We start from the raw sequence: 16,643 nt of genomic DNA, 5'->3' as shown, positions 1-16,643 counted from the left end.
GAGCTGGGTCCACCGGAACACTGACCACTGGGACACGGACCACCGGGACTGGGTCCACCGGCACCCGGACCACCAGAACAGAGACCCCCAGAGCAGAGACCCCCAGAGCAGTCACGGATGGCGCCTTCCTGCTCCGCTTTGCGACCACCGGAGCTTGGTCTGCCGGAAATGGGTTCCCCGGAACTAGGACCACCGGAACTATTGGGACCATGGTTCTAGGAAGACTGGAGTCCAGCCGGTCCACAAACTCCCAGAAACCAGGAGTCTCCATTCTCTCCATCTCCCTGGGGCTGAGAGGCATGTCCAGGCAGAGGTTGAAGACCTCTCCATCTCATTAAGATACAGGTGATGCACCTCAATGAGGAATTGGCAGGCAAACTTACATCCGCCCCCTGCTGACGGATATATTTCGAGTTTACCTGCCGCATCACCTGTAAGTGTCTGCTAAGCTCCATGGTCACTGGGAAACAAAAACTGGGAAACAAAAACAAAAAATCCTCCTGCTGAGTCCTCTCTGGGTCGGATCATTCTGTCACGTTACACTTAAAGAAGACTAAGGTGAGGACTAAATATAAACACAAAGCAAAACCCACGAGGGGGCAAAACAATAATCAAAATACAAATTCAAAAACATACCAAGGGACATCACGGGGGGAAAAGGGAGACGTAGACAATACAACAATCCGAAAAAGACTGAAACAAAGGAACTTATAAAAGGGACAAATCAAGCAGGGCATGAGGGAACACAGGTGGGGCAAATGAAACCAATAACGAGATAATAAAGGGGGTGGGATCTAGACAGAGACAGCAGCACATTACCCAAAATAACAAAACATCACATGTGCACACAAGACAGGACAGGCATGTGACATAGGATTGTTCACGATTCAAGCGATCTAAACATTTCCAATAACTCCAGAGCATTGTAATGTCCAAAAGTCAAAATGCATTGAAAAAAAGATAGATCTAATAATTTCCATAATTCACAACATGCTTTTATCTAACAAAATGGGTCCTCTTTCAGAAAATTTTTACTGGAGTAAATGCCATTTAAATTAAGTACAAATATACCGCTGTGTTTGTTAAACGTGTGATTGGGCAAGACAAAATTACAGAAATCACCATATCATCGAAAGCGGCAATAGTGTAGGGGTAAGACGCATGGCATTAAGTTTTGACGCAAATCGACCCGAGATTCGAATCCGCCTTTTGCCTAACTCACTCTACTCCCTTTTCCCATCACATATCAAATCGGAAAGACATTTATTTTCAATAAAAAACAACAATTTATTTATTGTAATAAATATTACAACGACAATAACAGACCAAGACACATGGCAAACATGAGGGCTAAATACACACAGACTAATGACAAGACAAGTGACACCTGAGAACAGTGATAAAACAATGAACCAATGACATGACGCAACACATGAGGGCATGGGAATCACATGACAATGAAACATGACAAAAGGCTTGTTCGACTTCACCCAGCGATGCGCAGACCGATCGGCGGCTGACTTGAAGCAGTGCATGCCGGTTAGAAATGTTGTCCGACTTGAGGCAGCGCCGACGCCACGTGACAGTGACGTATGTCATCAAAGTACCGCGAGAGCGATTCAAGAGCAGCCGGCTAATACAGCCGGTGCAGTTTCTCCAGAGGGGCTGCTCGAGGCTGCACAGACTCTGATCACGACACAGCTGTTCCACGATTGGGCAGACTCACTGACGACACCGATGACGTGCGTTTCAAGTTTATTCAGACACCTTCAGTTCCACTAATAGTAATATACGAACATCCAAAACCGAATTTCACTCTTCACGTAGTCTTCATCTTATAAATCATGTTTATTACAGATGTTTTTTATTTGTTTGTTTTTTACTGTACTTTCGTTTATAGTTTTGTTGTGTGTAGGTTTATTCTGACTTTCTTTTTCATACGGACCTTTTACAGTTTTCAGCTGCATAACCTATTCAAATGACATTTTTTTTAAGAATAAGTCAATCTTAAAAACATATAATGTGGTTATAATTGTATATGCTCCGATACAAATAATGCATAATACATTATGGTCCTCCATTTGTTCATATGGTTTCTTCTCTTTATATTATCTAGTTTATTTTGCTGTGTTCATAATAATTCATTTGCATGTAGTTAACAAACTGCTAACAACTTAGGGTGCATTTTTAACTTAACAACAGGACAAAATTGTGCACTTATGGTTGATGTAAATCAAAATAAAAAAATCCATAAAAATTGCAGTTCTCTGTATATGAAAATGTATGGTGTTTTGTCTTAAAGATGTTAAAAAGAGCTTAGCTGACTGGAAGGAAAAAGTAATTCATCACATCCAATATGTTCTCAGTTTATTATAGCTTGTTTCTCTCTTGACACCCTTTCAAAACACCACTTATACATACCTATTAATAGTTTCTTAAAACATAAAGCTACTTAATCACTAAATCATAAAAACACCACTGCAATCACTGCTAATTGAAAGTTGAACAAAAACTGAAAGTTGACTTAAAAGGGTAATTGCATTTGTTGGTAACTATTAGTAATAGTGAATGGAACAGGTGTTGGCTATGGTCCCATGGTTCCTTTGGATATATAAAGAACCTGCATTACCCTGTGTAACACACAACACAATGGACAATGTAACATTTAATGTGGCAGACAGCAAAGGTAATGTTGTTACGCTAACAGTTTCCAAGGACATCGCTGAAAGGATGAAGAAGGATCCTCTCTATAATTGTCTTCAGGACATCAAACAGTGGCTTTCCCAGAATTTCCTTCATTTAAACGAAGAAAAGACTGAGTACATCCTGTTCAGCCCGGATTCATCTAATAGTGCTTGTAGCTTTGGTCCTATGACACCTCAGTTTGCTCCGTTTGTACGTAACCTGGGTGTTATTTTGGACAAAAACATGCAGTATGATAAACAGATTGGTGCAGTAGTGAAGGCGAGTTTTTACCAGCTACGACTTCTTAGTAAGGTCAAATATTTTTTGTCCAGAGCCGACCTTGAATTGATGTTTTATAAACAAATTTCGGGAGGAACACATTCAGGAAATTAAAACTGTTAAGTGGAGCAGACCCAGATAATTAAACCTAATTGAACACAAGAGGAGCTCATTAAAAAATCAACGATAGGAGGTGTATATAGACTGCCGATTTACCTTCCTGTCGTTGACAGTTTCTTAGCATTTGGTCTGACCGTCTGCTACCATGTCGCAAATCCTATCATCCTCCTCCGACGATGAAACCAACACCCCTCAGGGCTCTCTGCCGCAAGCTGCCGGCCCTAGGGCCACTCCTCCACCGCCGGAAATTGCACCCGAGTCCCAGGCTTCTCAGCGTGGCCGCCAGCTCACTCCTCCAGCCGCTCGCTCATCAAGACGCCGAGGCCAATCCTCGCCTCCACCGGCGAGACAGCCTACTTCCTCCCCGGCGTCCTCTTACATCTCAGCCGTCTCAACGATCCCAGCCATCGGGAAATGGACGGTGGTAAGTCTGAGGCAAGCGCTGGCAAACTCCGAAGTGCAGTTCTCAAGGAAATTAACGAAAGCAGAACTGTACGCACTTTATGTCAGCTTGCAGCCAGATAAACACCGTCCAAAATCTACTCCCGCTTCCAAAACGGCCAACAGGAAGTCAAGAGCACGCAGGGCTCAGGAAACGCCTCGCTCGACACCTTCTCCTCTCCGCTCAAGATCCAGCTCGACGCGAGCAACGAGCCACAACAACAGGCCTTCAGCAAGCCTGGGTCGCGCTCCTGAGTTTACCACGTCAAGGCCCCATCTGCTTTCAACTGAGGGTCAACCTCGCACCGCGGCTTCTCACGCCACAGAGGCATTTGTAGCTGGGCCTTTCAACCCGCCTCCAGCCTCTCATTTAATTCCTCCCACAGTTACTAACCCTTTTCATTTGCAGTGGCCTTCAGCTCCTTACGCAGACGCTAGCGCGAACTTGCTAGCAGCCCAAACGCAAGGTTGCCACCAGTCCAAGCTACCTTCTGCTAACTTTTCTTCTCCTTTTCAGTGGCCTGCAGCTCCAGCAAGCACCATGCCGCCCCTACCGACAGCACAAGCACATATTCCCCAATCATATTCTACTTTTCCTCATGCTCCCAACAACTTTTCCCTCCAAGCTCCAGAAGCAGCCCAGGCTCCTCTTTCTTCCAACCTCCTTCTGCAGACTAAATCTCCATTCTCTCTCCTCACAGCAACACCGATGCCTGTCCCAGCGAATGCCGTTGCCTCGGAGCCGCCTCCGGTGGCTCAAAACATCCGGGCACAGATCCTGGCAGGTGCGGATGTTGATTTGTCATCTCTCCTCTCTATGTTTCCTGCGTCAGACACCAACCGTCAAATAGACTGCGGGGATTTTTCAGTCACTCTAAAAAACCCCAACCCACATTCTTCCCGTTTACTTTCTTTTCCTGAATTTTCGATTGCTTTTTCCCGGTTCACGGATATCATTTGTTCAGTTTTCCCCCACAGGCGCCGCGAGCTGAATGATTATCTCGCAATAATAGGCGAGCTCGCGTTGTCCTTTGGGGGAGGTCATTTCTACACCTATCACAAACTCTTTTCAGCAAAGTGTGCCGTGCGGCTCGCCCAGTGGAACCAATGCGCTTACTGGGGCGCTCTTGATACAGATCTCCACAGTAGAGTGTTTCTAGGATGCAGGAATATCTCGTGCGCAGTTTGCAGGTCAGTGGCACATTCCACAACGTCATGCCCCCAGATTAACCCTTACATCCCCGTCCCAGATACGAAACAAGTTAAATCGACCAGTTATGTGCCACGACCTGCAACCACCTCAGCAAACCAAGATTTTAGAAGAAATCAACCTCGTTTTGAGGGCAACCAGCTGTGCAATGGTTTTAATACGGGGAAATGCTACAGACAACGTTGCAGATTCCTACACATATGCAATTTTTGTGGTGGAGCGCACGCTTGTTATGTATGCCCAGTGTCCAAATCTGTCAATAAAAACACAAAAAATTACTTATCGACTCCTGTGAACATTTCTCGTCTTTCCGTCGAATTAGAGCACCACCCGGACGCAGACTTCACAAATTATTTGCTGAACGGACTCAAATACGGCTTTATACCCGGCATTGAATGCCCGCTTTCCCAGAACACAATCTGTAACAATCTCCAATCTGCTCTCGCTGAAGTTGATGTTGTAGATAACCTGATTAAAAAAGAAGTCGAGTCAGGTTTTATGATCGGCCCTTTCGACGACCCTCCCTTCAACATTTTTCGTATCAGTCCCATAGGCGTGGCTACAAGAAAATTTTCGGGTAAAAAACGTCTTATCATTGATCTCTCGGCTCCGCATAACTCACAATTTCCTAGCATAAACAGCTTGATCCCTCTCAACGAATTCTCTCTCAAATATCACGATATAGAGCAGGCAATCGAAATGATTAAAACCGCAGGTCGGGGGGCTTGGCTTGCAAAGATTGACATCACTTCTGCTTTCAAAGTGATGCCCATCCATCCCGATTCCTGGCACTTATTCGGGGTTCGCTGGCACGAGAAATTCTACTTCGCAGTTCGTCTAACGTTCGGTTGTAAAAGCAGCCCCAAAATTTTCGACATGCTATCAGAAGCTGTTTGTTGGATCCTGTCGAACAATTATGCTATTCCTCACCTCATCCACCTGCTAGATGATTTTCTAATTATCTCACCTCCCGACGACATCCCTGCCGCTCACATCCTCACCGTTAAAAAAGTTTTTTCAGAACTTGGAATCCCCATCGCCCAGGAGAAAACTATGGGTCCCACCACGTCGATTGAATTTCTCGGTATTAATTTAGATTCAGTAAAATTCCAAGCTTCACTTCCAAAAGAGAAAATTGATAGGATAATTCTCGTCTCTTCTACTTTTCTAGATAACTCCCACCATTCTAAGCGTGAACTCCTATCACTGTTAGGTCATCTGAACTTCGCAATGCGCATCATTCCTCAAGGCCGCCCTTTCATCTCACATCTCCTCTCACTCGCATCTTCGGTTCACGCGCTGGAGGACCAAATTCCGATAACCACGGCGTGTCGCAACGAACTTAAGCTATGGATAACGTTCCTAAACCAGTGGAACGGTTTGTCTTTTTTCTATAACAATCTCGTTTCTTCCCCTGTTGACATCCAACTTTTCACAGACGCAGCCCCTTCAATCGGTTTTGGGGGATTCTATCAAGGACGCTGGTTCGCGTCTCCATGGCCACCACAGTTCCAAGATATGCTTCAGTCCTCAGCTCTGTTTGAGCTTTACCCTCTCGTAGTCGCGGCTTTTTTGTGGGGGAAAGAATGGACGGCTAGTAGCATATTAGTGCACTGCGATAACGAGGCAACAGTCCAGTGCATTAATAAAGGCCGCTCTCATTCACCTGCTTTAATGCCATTCCTAAGACGTCTCATCTGGATCTCAGCTTGTGATCAATTTATTATTACTGCAAAACATGTCCCAGGGTCCGAAAACCTAATTGCTGACTCTCTGTCTCGTTTTCTGTTTCAGAAATTCAGGACATTGGCTCCAGAGGCGGATATTTTCCCAACTCCAGTACCTCACTATTCAGAACTGATATTTCCATAAATCACCCGCTAAAACCCCTCTTGGACGCATCGCTCAACAGTATCCTCCAAGCAGTTTCCCCCAGAACAATCCAATCATATGTGACAGCTTGGAGATGTTTTAAAGCTTTCCACTTCTCGTATAGCTTGCAGTTCCCTGATTTTTCTCTCCTCTCAATTACCTCTTTTATCTCTTATCTCAACAATATTAAGAGTTTCCAAGTTGGGTCCATCAAAGGCTACCTGAGCGGTCTTCAATTTTTCCACAAATTAATTCACGGCACTTCATCTCCGGAGATAAAAAACTCCCAAACCTCCCTCCTGATCAAAGGAATTCAGCGATCACAACCCACCCGCCCTGACAGTAGACAACCCATAACTCTAGATTTACTCACAAAATGCATTCATACCCTTCGTACAGGATATCAACCCCTTGACACAGCCCGCACTCTGGATACCATGTTTATCTTGGCTTTCTTTGGCTTTCTTAGATGCTCAGAAATCGCAATCACCTCCAAATTCGACCACAAAGTCCACCCCACTGTCTCAGACTTATCAGTACTTGACGATGAAACCATATCATATTTAATCAAGCGAAGCAAGACAGACCAAAGTAAAAAAGGCCATTTAGTCTACATTTTCAACATCTCCTCCCCAATTCAACCATTTCAAACTGTTCTTGCATACCTCCAAATGAGGAGATTTCAGGCTAAATCTCTGTCCGAACCCCTCTTTGTAGACTCCTCTAACAAACCCATCACACGATTCTGGTTCCAAAAACAGCTCAAATCTGTTCTCCAGCAAACAGGCATCTCAGCGCAAAACTTTTCTAGCCACTCCTTCCGCATTGGGGCGGCAACAACTGCAGCGCAAAAAGGACTCTCCCAGCAGCAGATCCAAGCTCTCGGGAGATGGTCTTCTCACGCTTTTCAAAGCTACATTAGGACCGACCGATACCACATCAAGAAAGCTCACCAAACCCTTATTAATTAACAACCCTTATAAAAAACCCTATCCTTTCTTTCTCTTTTTTCAAACTAACGAGGCTCACCCGTTCAATACAGCGAGTCTTGATCTCCTGTCGAACACCGCAGAGTTCTCCTTGATAGTGGCTATTTCCTTTTCCCTATTTTTCCATCTGGCGAGGCCCACTCATCCGACACCTCGAGCTGATTTCCCTCGGATGCCGTGGAAGCCTTCCAGGCCAGCTTCCATCTTTTCTTTCCCTGACTAGCGAGGGTGCCTTTTCGATGCCGTGAGAATTGTTCTCCCATCGGATGCCGCGAGGGCCCTCCAAGTCGCTATCAATCTTTTTCTCTTCCATCCAACGAGGCTTGCTTGTCCGATACCGTGAGTATTGATCTCCTTTCGGACACCACAGAGCTCTCCAGGTCTATGTCTATCCACTTTGCTTTCCGCCGTCCAGCGAGGCTACCCGAAACCGCGAGTATTGATCTCCTTTCGGATGCTGCAAAAGCTCTCCTGGGCGAACTTGCATGCTTTACCCTCCACCTGTCCGCCAGCGAAGCTTACCCATCTGATACAGCGAGTATTGTGCTCCCATCTGATGTCGGCGAGAGCTTCCTGGCCGGGTGTTCCAATTCTCCTTTACCGTGCCGTCAGCCGATAGGACCCACTCCCCTGAAGCCAGAAAATGCTCCTGGTGGAGGCTGGGTGGGCCCCCTCGGTCAGTCGTTTCTTTTTAAATTGCGTCGCCCCGTCTATCGGTCAGTAGGGCTCACCTGTTTGTCGTCACGAGTATTGATCTCCCCGCCAGATGTGGCCTGAGCCTTCCTGACCGGCCGTTTCAAACAACGCGCCCTCCGTTTACAGCCAGTAGGGTGTCCCTCTGGTTGGGCGGAATAAATCATGTGCTCCTCTTTTTCGACCGGTAGGGCTTTTATTCCCCGTCCAATACAGCGAGCATTGGCCTCCCATTGGATGACGCAAAGGCCTTCCCGATCGGTCACCCCAAATTCTGTCTGCTCCACACTTACCAGCCAGTAGGGCCCGTTCCGCCAGGTGCTATGAGCTCCCATCAGAGGCAACACGGGTTCTCCCGGCCAGGTAGTTCCTGAACATGCTGCTTCTCATTTATCGGCCGGTAGGGTTTTTCCATCTGATACAGCGAGCATTGGCCTCCCATTGGATGTTGTAAAAGCCTTCCCGACCAGTTGCCGCTCCTCATTATCGGCCGGTAGGGTTTTTCCATCTGATACAGCGAGCATTGGCCTCCCATTGGATGTTGTAAAAGCCTTCCCGACCAGTCGCCGCTCCTCATTATTGGCCGGTAGGGTTTTTCCATCTGATACAGTGAGCATTGGCCTCCCATTGGATGTTGTAAAAGCCTTCCCGACCAGTCGTTCCAAAACATGCTGCTCCTCATTTTCGGCCGGTAGGGTTTTTCCATCTGATACAGTGAGCATTGGCCTCCCATTGGATGTCGTAAAAGCCTTCCCGACCAGTCGTTCCAAGCTATACTGCTTTTCATCATCGGCCGGTAGGGTTTTTCATCTGACACAGTGAGCATTGGCCTCCCGTTGGATGTTGCAAAGCCTTCCCGTCCAGTCGTTCCAAACCTTGCTGCTCCTATTTTATCTACCGGTAGGGTTCTTCCGTCTGATACAGTGAGCATTGGCCTCCCATTGGATGTTGCAAGAGCCTTCCCAAACTGTAGTTCAAACCATGCTGTTTTCATTTATCGGCCGCTAAAGCTTTCCATCTGATACAGTGAGCATTGGCCTCCCATCGGATGTTGCAAGAGCCTTCCTGACCAGTCGTTCAAAACTAAGGCTGCTTCCAGCCATCAGCCAGTAGGGCTCGCCTGCCCAATGCCGCGAGCAGCTCCCATCTGAAGCAACAGGCCCTCCGGGCCAAGCAACCAGGCTCATCAAAACGCCAGCCTACCAATTATCTGCGTATTTGGGGGGGATTTGGTGGCTGTCCTCTGTTTTTGCATTTTGGGGGGTACTCTGGGTTCGGGCAAAATTCCGAGCCCGGAGCCCTCCCCCGGACAGCACGCCAAATACGCATAATATTTACTCTATTTAATTTGATGTAAGTGTGAACTCGTGAAAAAGCAATTCACGCCTTCATCAGCTCGAGGATCGACTACTGTAATGCCCTCTATACTGGTCTAAATACATCACTCATCAGTCGCCTTCAACTGGTACAAAACGCAGCCGCTCGTCTTCTCTCTAATAGTTCGAAATGGTCACACATCACCCCTGTCCTCCGCTCGCTTCACTGGCTTCCAGTGCAGTTTAGGGTGGAGTATAAAATTCTGTTGTTTGTGTTTAAGGCCATCCATGGTTTGGCCCCAGTATACCTCACTGATCTAGTAAAAACATATCAGCCAGCCAGAACACTCCGTTCCTCTGATCATATTTCTCTGGTTACCCCAACATACAGGTATAAAAAGTTTGGAGGCCGGTCATTTAGTGTTCAAGGACCTAAGTTGTGGAATGCACTCCCTGCGCACCTCCGAAACATCACGGTGCTGAGTGTTTTCAAAACTCATCTGAAAACACACTTTTTTAACCAAGCTTTTGACTCTTAGCGCTGGACTTGCTTGGTTGGACTTGTTTTTATGTTGTCGTTTGATGCATGTTTTGGAAAGCGCTTTGTGCACCTTTTGGCTGCTGTAAGGCGCTATATAAATAAAAATTGATTGAATTGATTGAAGAACGGTAAGTAAACTGCAGAACTGTGGAGTAATTACAAGTCACATGATTTTGTGCAAATGTTTTATTGATTTATTTCTCCAGATCAAAAGTTCCTTTCCTCTGTCATGGAGAAGGTATCAGCTGTTGAAACAAATCAAGGTACACAGACTCGATGAATAAGCACGTACAATATTTCTTAAGTGATCATGACCACATCTACAGCCTTCTCTCCAAACAGCTCTAATCAGTGGCCCAGCTTGCCCTGCAACGCTCCCCCAACCTCCTACTCTGTGTCCCACTACCTCCAGTAGGTCGCCTGAACCCCTAAACCTCAGTTTTGTGAATCCACAGCCACCATCAACCAGCCAGTGCCCCATCACTACCACTAGGCCCCCTGTACCACCACCATCAACCAGCCAGTGCCCCATCACTACCACTAGGCCCCCTGTACCACCACCATCAACCAGCCAGTGCCCCATCACTACCACTAGGCCCCCTGTTCCACTTACCCCCACTGTCAAGGACCCACCGTCTGCCACGCTGCAACCTGGTGCAATGTGTGGAAACCCTTCAGAAGCTATTCAAACTTCACCCCCCTCCATCCAGTCAGAGAGGCATGAATCACAAGGTATTTCATCAAACACTGCAAGAAAGATAAATGTCAATGCTATGGTTTAAGTATTTTTTGTTGTTTTTTTTGTGTGGTTATAATTTCCCTCCCCACCCCCTCCATTTTACAGAAATAACACATAAAATGACCTTATTCCTACTGGACCTAACAAACTCATCAGCAGCTCTACTTTAGGAACAAAATGGCTTTCTATAAGAAGGTGCAAACGGCGTTCTCACAAAAGGGGTACAACTTATCAAGTGAGAGAATTCGAAAAAAACTAGCAAACATGTTAACGACTTATAAGCGCATAAAGGACCGGTGGCGTGCAACTGGTGAGGGGAAGCACACCTGGGAGTACTATACAGTAAGTTAAAAAATGCATTATATTACTTATTTACAAGTATCTAAAATAACATTGTCATGTCTTACAAGACTGAAATATTTGTCATTTTTCATTGTATATTTGACATGCCATTTTTCCTCCCCACAGCTAATGGATGAGTTATTTGGGTCATCTGGGATTGGTACTGCACCACCTGGCACGATATTCTCGACTCCTCTTGGTTTGGAAGAGGCATCCCACAACTCCTCCTCAAGACCAGCCAACAGGTGCTGTCATGGACGAACAACCTGGAACCTCTGCCATGCAAAATGCAAGCCTCACCAGCAGGCAGAGGCGTCCACAACCATCTCAATTTCTGGAGTCTTATGAAGCACATGCAGAAAGAAGGACTGCTGTGCTTGAGTCCCTGGTGAGGCCAGACCTGGAGAGATGGAGGCGACTAAAGGAGCGGCGTAGACGATCTTTTGAAAAAAAAAGATGTTGAGCAGCTTGGGAACAATTGTGGAGGAGCTGAAAAAAATGGGAAAAAGACCAGATGAAATTATACAGCTTTTACAAAACCAACACGAAACTCAATAAAATGATCATTTAAAGCTGTAAAAGCCTTCTCTTTTGATTGACACCTTTCCCCAAATTCTGAACTTCAAATGTTTTACTTGACAGATTTTTTTTTTTTACGCTCCGCCAAGTTACACCATTTCTAATTATAAACTAATTCAATCAAGTATTTATTTCTGAGTTCATTTAATATACATTTCAACACAAATCCTGCCATTTATCTGTTACACACTTTTTGCGCATGTTAAACGGCATTTATAACTGCCAACTTACGAAGTGAAAAGTACTTTTACAAGATAATTGCACTGAAACAACTGCATGTTGGTAACATTCAATCTATTGTATTTCAAAGCTAAAGTTATGAATGAAAATGGGAACTCCGTTTAAAGTGCAGGGAGATACAGGCATCCAAAAAGACTTGGATGAAATGATACACAATCTGATACAAGTGTTTAGTTTACCGCAGAGGTGTAAAAAAATTTCCAGTTTAAGAAATCTGATTATGCCACATGAGTTATGTACTGAAACCCTATGTTCAGTATTGACCTGTCTGCATGTTTAGAACACCATTCCTTTCATTTAACACCATACACCCAACTCCTTGTCTTACTAACCCGTTTATCTATATATTTAAAAAAAAATCTATATCACATAACGTCAATCAATCTCCATATGAAATGTTTTTAGTTTTTTTACCACCAACTTAGACTTGAATCCAATTTGCTGTGTGTTCAGCCAGTGAAAGAGAAGTCACCAAATCTCAAAGAACAAGAACATTCGTATTTAATTAACAAAAACAAATTTGGTAAAAAATATATATATATAATTCACAGGAAGAGTGTAATTTGCCAAATATATAAAAAATTATAAAAATAAAAAAAATTACTAACGCAAGAACAAAAGTTTTAGTCCAGATTAGACATGTGCCGGTAAACGGTAATACGATATACCGCAATAATGAACATGCTCAATATTGTTATCGTGGGCACTTCAAAATACCGTGAATAATTATTTATTATGAATTTTAAGAATACTTTACCCATCAACTGTTTAAAATGAACAACACGTCAAAGAGGAACGCGCAATGATGTAAATAGACCCTGCATGAGCTGAGCACATGGCGGAACAAAGGCACTGAAGTGCACATTCACTATTTGACAGCAGAGGGCGCTGACGGAACAGCAGAAACGCAGTCGTTTCCCCGCTCATCACATAACCTAAGACTTAATACTTAAAGCTACACTATGTAACTTTTCCGTCCACTAGAGGTCGCCTGTTCAAAACAAAGGCGTAGTTTGATGACGCCACGTTTGAGCGCAGAATCTTGGGACATGTGGTCTTCACCTCACAGCCGGTGGAAAACAGTCAGGGCAGAACTCGGGCAGAAATCATGTTCATGGATGCGATTATTAACATTACTGTAGTCTGAAGCAGAGCAGGACAGAGTGTTGTGGAGCTGAGCAAGGCCGCAGGAGCGATTGAAGAGCGGGACTGTTATTATGGCATAGTCGCCGGCGGGACTTTTATTATGACACGGTTGCCGGCGCCACTTCCTCTTTTCCAGTCATGAGTGAGGTAACGCAACTCTGTTTATCGTATTAGATATATCTGAGTGTGTTGAAAAGGAAGTTATGACGTTCGCTCGGCGGCTGCTATGACACTTGTTCACACTGCAGTGAGAGTAAAGTGTTTCACTGAATAAAACCGGAAACCGAGGGTGACGCAGATATGACACAATCGACAGGCGACTCCCTCACACGCATAGCTCACACGTCCCGGTTCCTCGGTTAAAATAGCAATTTCTCACGATTTACAAATAGTTGGAAACATTTGGGATATTCTAAGTACTCAACTAAACAAAATATATAACACTGGCCTAGTGGTTTCTGGATATTTTACTGCAAAAATCCTACATAAATCACCTTTAAAGACTTAAGGCTATTCATTTTCAAATTTGAGCATTTTATATTTTAATCTGGACTAAATTACATGCCCTAGATATTGTCTGAATATGTTCTGACTGTTGTTCAATCATACACTTTACAAGGCTCCATTATTTAACATTAGTTAATTCATTAACAAACTGACAATGAAAAATGCTTCTAAAGCTTGTATTAATCTTAGGTAAATGTACATTTCAGCATACCTATTGTTCTTTATTATTATTTAGCTCTTGAATCTGTTTTAAATATTTGTTTACTTTATACATTTTTGTGTATTGCTTTATTCTATTTAAATGTTTGGTTCTTTTGTTACAAGAAAGTTATTAAACCTGTTTATAGTATGACAACTTTTTTTGCAACTTATTTCAATATCGTGATAATACCGTATACCGTGATAAAAGCTTCAGCAATTAATCGCAGCATGAAAATTTGATACCGGCACATGCCTAGTCCAGATAAACACTCATTTCTTTTCAGTTTTTGTATGTAAAATGTATATACATACAAGTTAGATCTGGCCACAAATCTGGTCTCTATAATGAGATGCATTAGTGTTGTGGGGTTGCTGGTGGGGGTGTGGTTCATCGTGTTGAGGATGAACCACACCCCCACCAGCAACCCCACAACACTATCATCTACCACAACAACTTGGTCACTGGGCTCTAAACAAAGATTATGCAAAATGCAGCATGCTCAGACTGCTGAATTGATATTTGAAATGCTTCTCATATGCATGCATTGGAGCTTTCTAAACTTCGATTTTAGAATGCCAAATGCATGCTCAATGACCACACGTGCAGCATTGAGATTTCTGTTAAAGTATCTTTGCCTTGCAGACAACTGGCCATTGTCTCTATAAGGCTTCATAAGTTGAGGCAACAGGGGGTAGGCAGAATCCCCAATTATGTACATTCCCTGTGGAACAAGGGAATGAGGATCTTCATCGGGAACACGAACAACCTCTGTGAAGCGAAATGCCCTGGCATCATGCCAACTCCCAGGGTGACCCACACTGATGTGACAGAAGCGCCGCTGACTGTCACAAAACCCAGTTAAATTTACAGAATAAAACTGTTTCCTATTGATGTATGCTATGGGATTATCACAATGGGGTCTCAGTATAGCAATGTGACACCCATCCACTGCACATACAGTGTTGGGGAAACCTGCTGCGTCAAACCCTAACTTTGACATCTCCAGCCTTTGGCCTCTTGGCCAGGAAATGTAGTAGGCCATGTATGTATTGACATAAGAACAAAACTCATGGAGATGCTTGGCAAGAGTGGATTTTGAGATATTGAATCTATCTGCCACCCCACAATATGACTCTTGATTGGCCAATGTCCAAAGGCAGGCAAGAACACTGTTTGTGAGTGGCAGTTTGGTCTGTTGTAAATTCATATAAACAGGACCAAGGGTGGTAATGACATCCTGTACAAGTAGGAAATAGGTAATCAAGACAACATACTAACACTTGTAATAGTTAAATTAATTTTATATTGTACCCACCTCCACTTGTTCTTTGGAAAGCCTGAAATGCCCTCTAAATTCTGAGGGACTGTAGAGAGGGACAACATCCTCCACAAAATTCACGATTTTTGGAACCATTCTGTATATAACAGAAAGAAAACTGTGCTCACTATATACATGTAACGGAAGACACAGGTAGTTAAAATGTAATGTTCAATGTTTTATGTTGAACTGGGCTTTTAATCAAATAAGTAGGGTATACAGGAGTGTATAAAAGTCCATTATTTCTTTGTGTAAACAGAACGAATAATTATCTATATTTAAACCAATAGGCTAGCAATAGCAGCTATGTATTGATCACAGAGCCACCTATTACATCAATAATACATTGATTGTAAAGAGTTAAGACTAGAAAAAATTCAATCACTTAATTTGGTTTGCAATAGGCCTACAGTATTCTTATTCTAGGCAGTAATTTTAAAATAAAATTCTTATACGTATAGTTTATTAAAAAAAAATAATAGGTCTACTTATTACATTGAACCTTTACTCACCTTCATTGCTCATTGGGCTCAATTTCATGCAAAAAGAATGGAATTTCTATCGCTTCCAGCTCGTCTGCGATAAAGCAAGCAAACGCCACGTGATCTGCCATGACTGACATAAATGCAGCATCACTACGGGAAGCAGAAAGTGTCCGACTTCACGTCTCCGTTTGCAGCTCCTCCTCGCCTGCACATGGCTACTCTCGTTGATCAGCTGCATCCAGCCGCAGCCGATGTCGAACACACTTAATAACAAAACCCCACATGTGATCAACAAGACAGGACAGACATGTGACATTACCCCCTCCCTACGGAGCGGCTACCAGACGCTCCACCAGGCAAATATCTTATATTTTAATATGCAAATGACACATTTCTGAGCGTGACTTAAAGAGAATGACACATTTAATATTTTAAAAATGATTTTATTTACAACACGGAAATGCCTGGAACTCAAGGAAGTGTTGTGACGCATGACACAAAAAATAAAATACTGACAGTAGGGGTGTAACGGTACACAAAACTGACGGTTCGGTACGTATCTCGGTTTTGAAATTTACAAAATTGCTTTTTATTTTTTTTTTATATTTAACAGTGGTTTACTGAAGAAGAAAAAAAGTGTCTGTCCTTGAATTAATTAAATTATAACTAAAAGTTTATTAAATATATTTCTGTAAATTATATAGGGAGCCCTTACTTGCACATTAATATTAAAGGTTAACAACAGAGCCCAAACTATTAGCCTAAATTCAGTTGCTATTTATTTTTAGGTAAAATAATCAACACTCAAATAACACATTGTATGCAAACATGTAAACTTCACATAAGGCAGTTTTTGCATTAACTTCTAAATATAATTATAAAATAGTTTTTTTCTCCAATTCGTTGTTGAAATCTAAATTAATTTTATCATTTGAATTT

The 16,643-nt window shown here is 43.4% G+C and overlaps 1 protein-coding gene and 1 pseudogene across 2 annotated transcripts in view; both read right to left on the bottom strand.

Annotated features, from left to right (window-relative positions):
• LOC307126546 (uncharacterized protein) overlaps nt 1-16,643 on the bottom strand; it is a gene marked incomplete at its 5' end in the record, with an annotated part of 1,586,879 nt that overhangs the window by 709,277 nt on the left and 860,959 nt on the right. The gene's annotated exons all lie outside the window — the stretch shown is intronic.
• On the bottom strand, nt 11,524-15,315 carry LOC307126299 (annotated as a pseudogene). The gene is made up of 3 exons: nt 15,217-15,315; nt 14,213-15,138; nt 11,524-11,716 (listed from the first exon to the last, which is right to left on the bottom strand). The product of its transcript is annotated as an uncharacterized misc_RNA (transcript).

The sequence above is a fragment of the Gobio gobio genome (assembly GCF_949357685.1).
Source record: "Gobio gobio genome assembly, chromosome: 5".
In the NCBI taxonomy this organism is placed as follows: domain Eukaryota; kingdom Metazoa; phylum Chordata; class Actinopteri; order Cypriniformes; family Gobionidae; genus Gobio; species Gobio gobio.
Note: the sequence above shows the minus strand (reverse complement) of the source record. Positions and strands in the feature narration are given on the sequence as shown.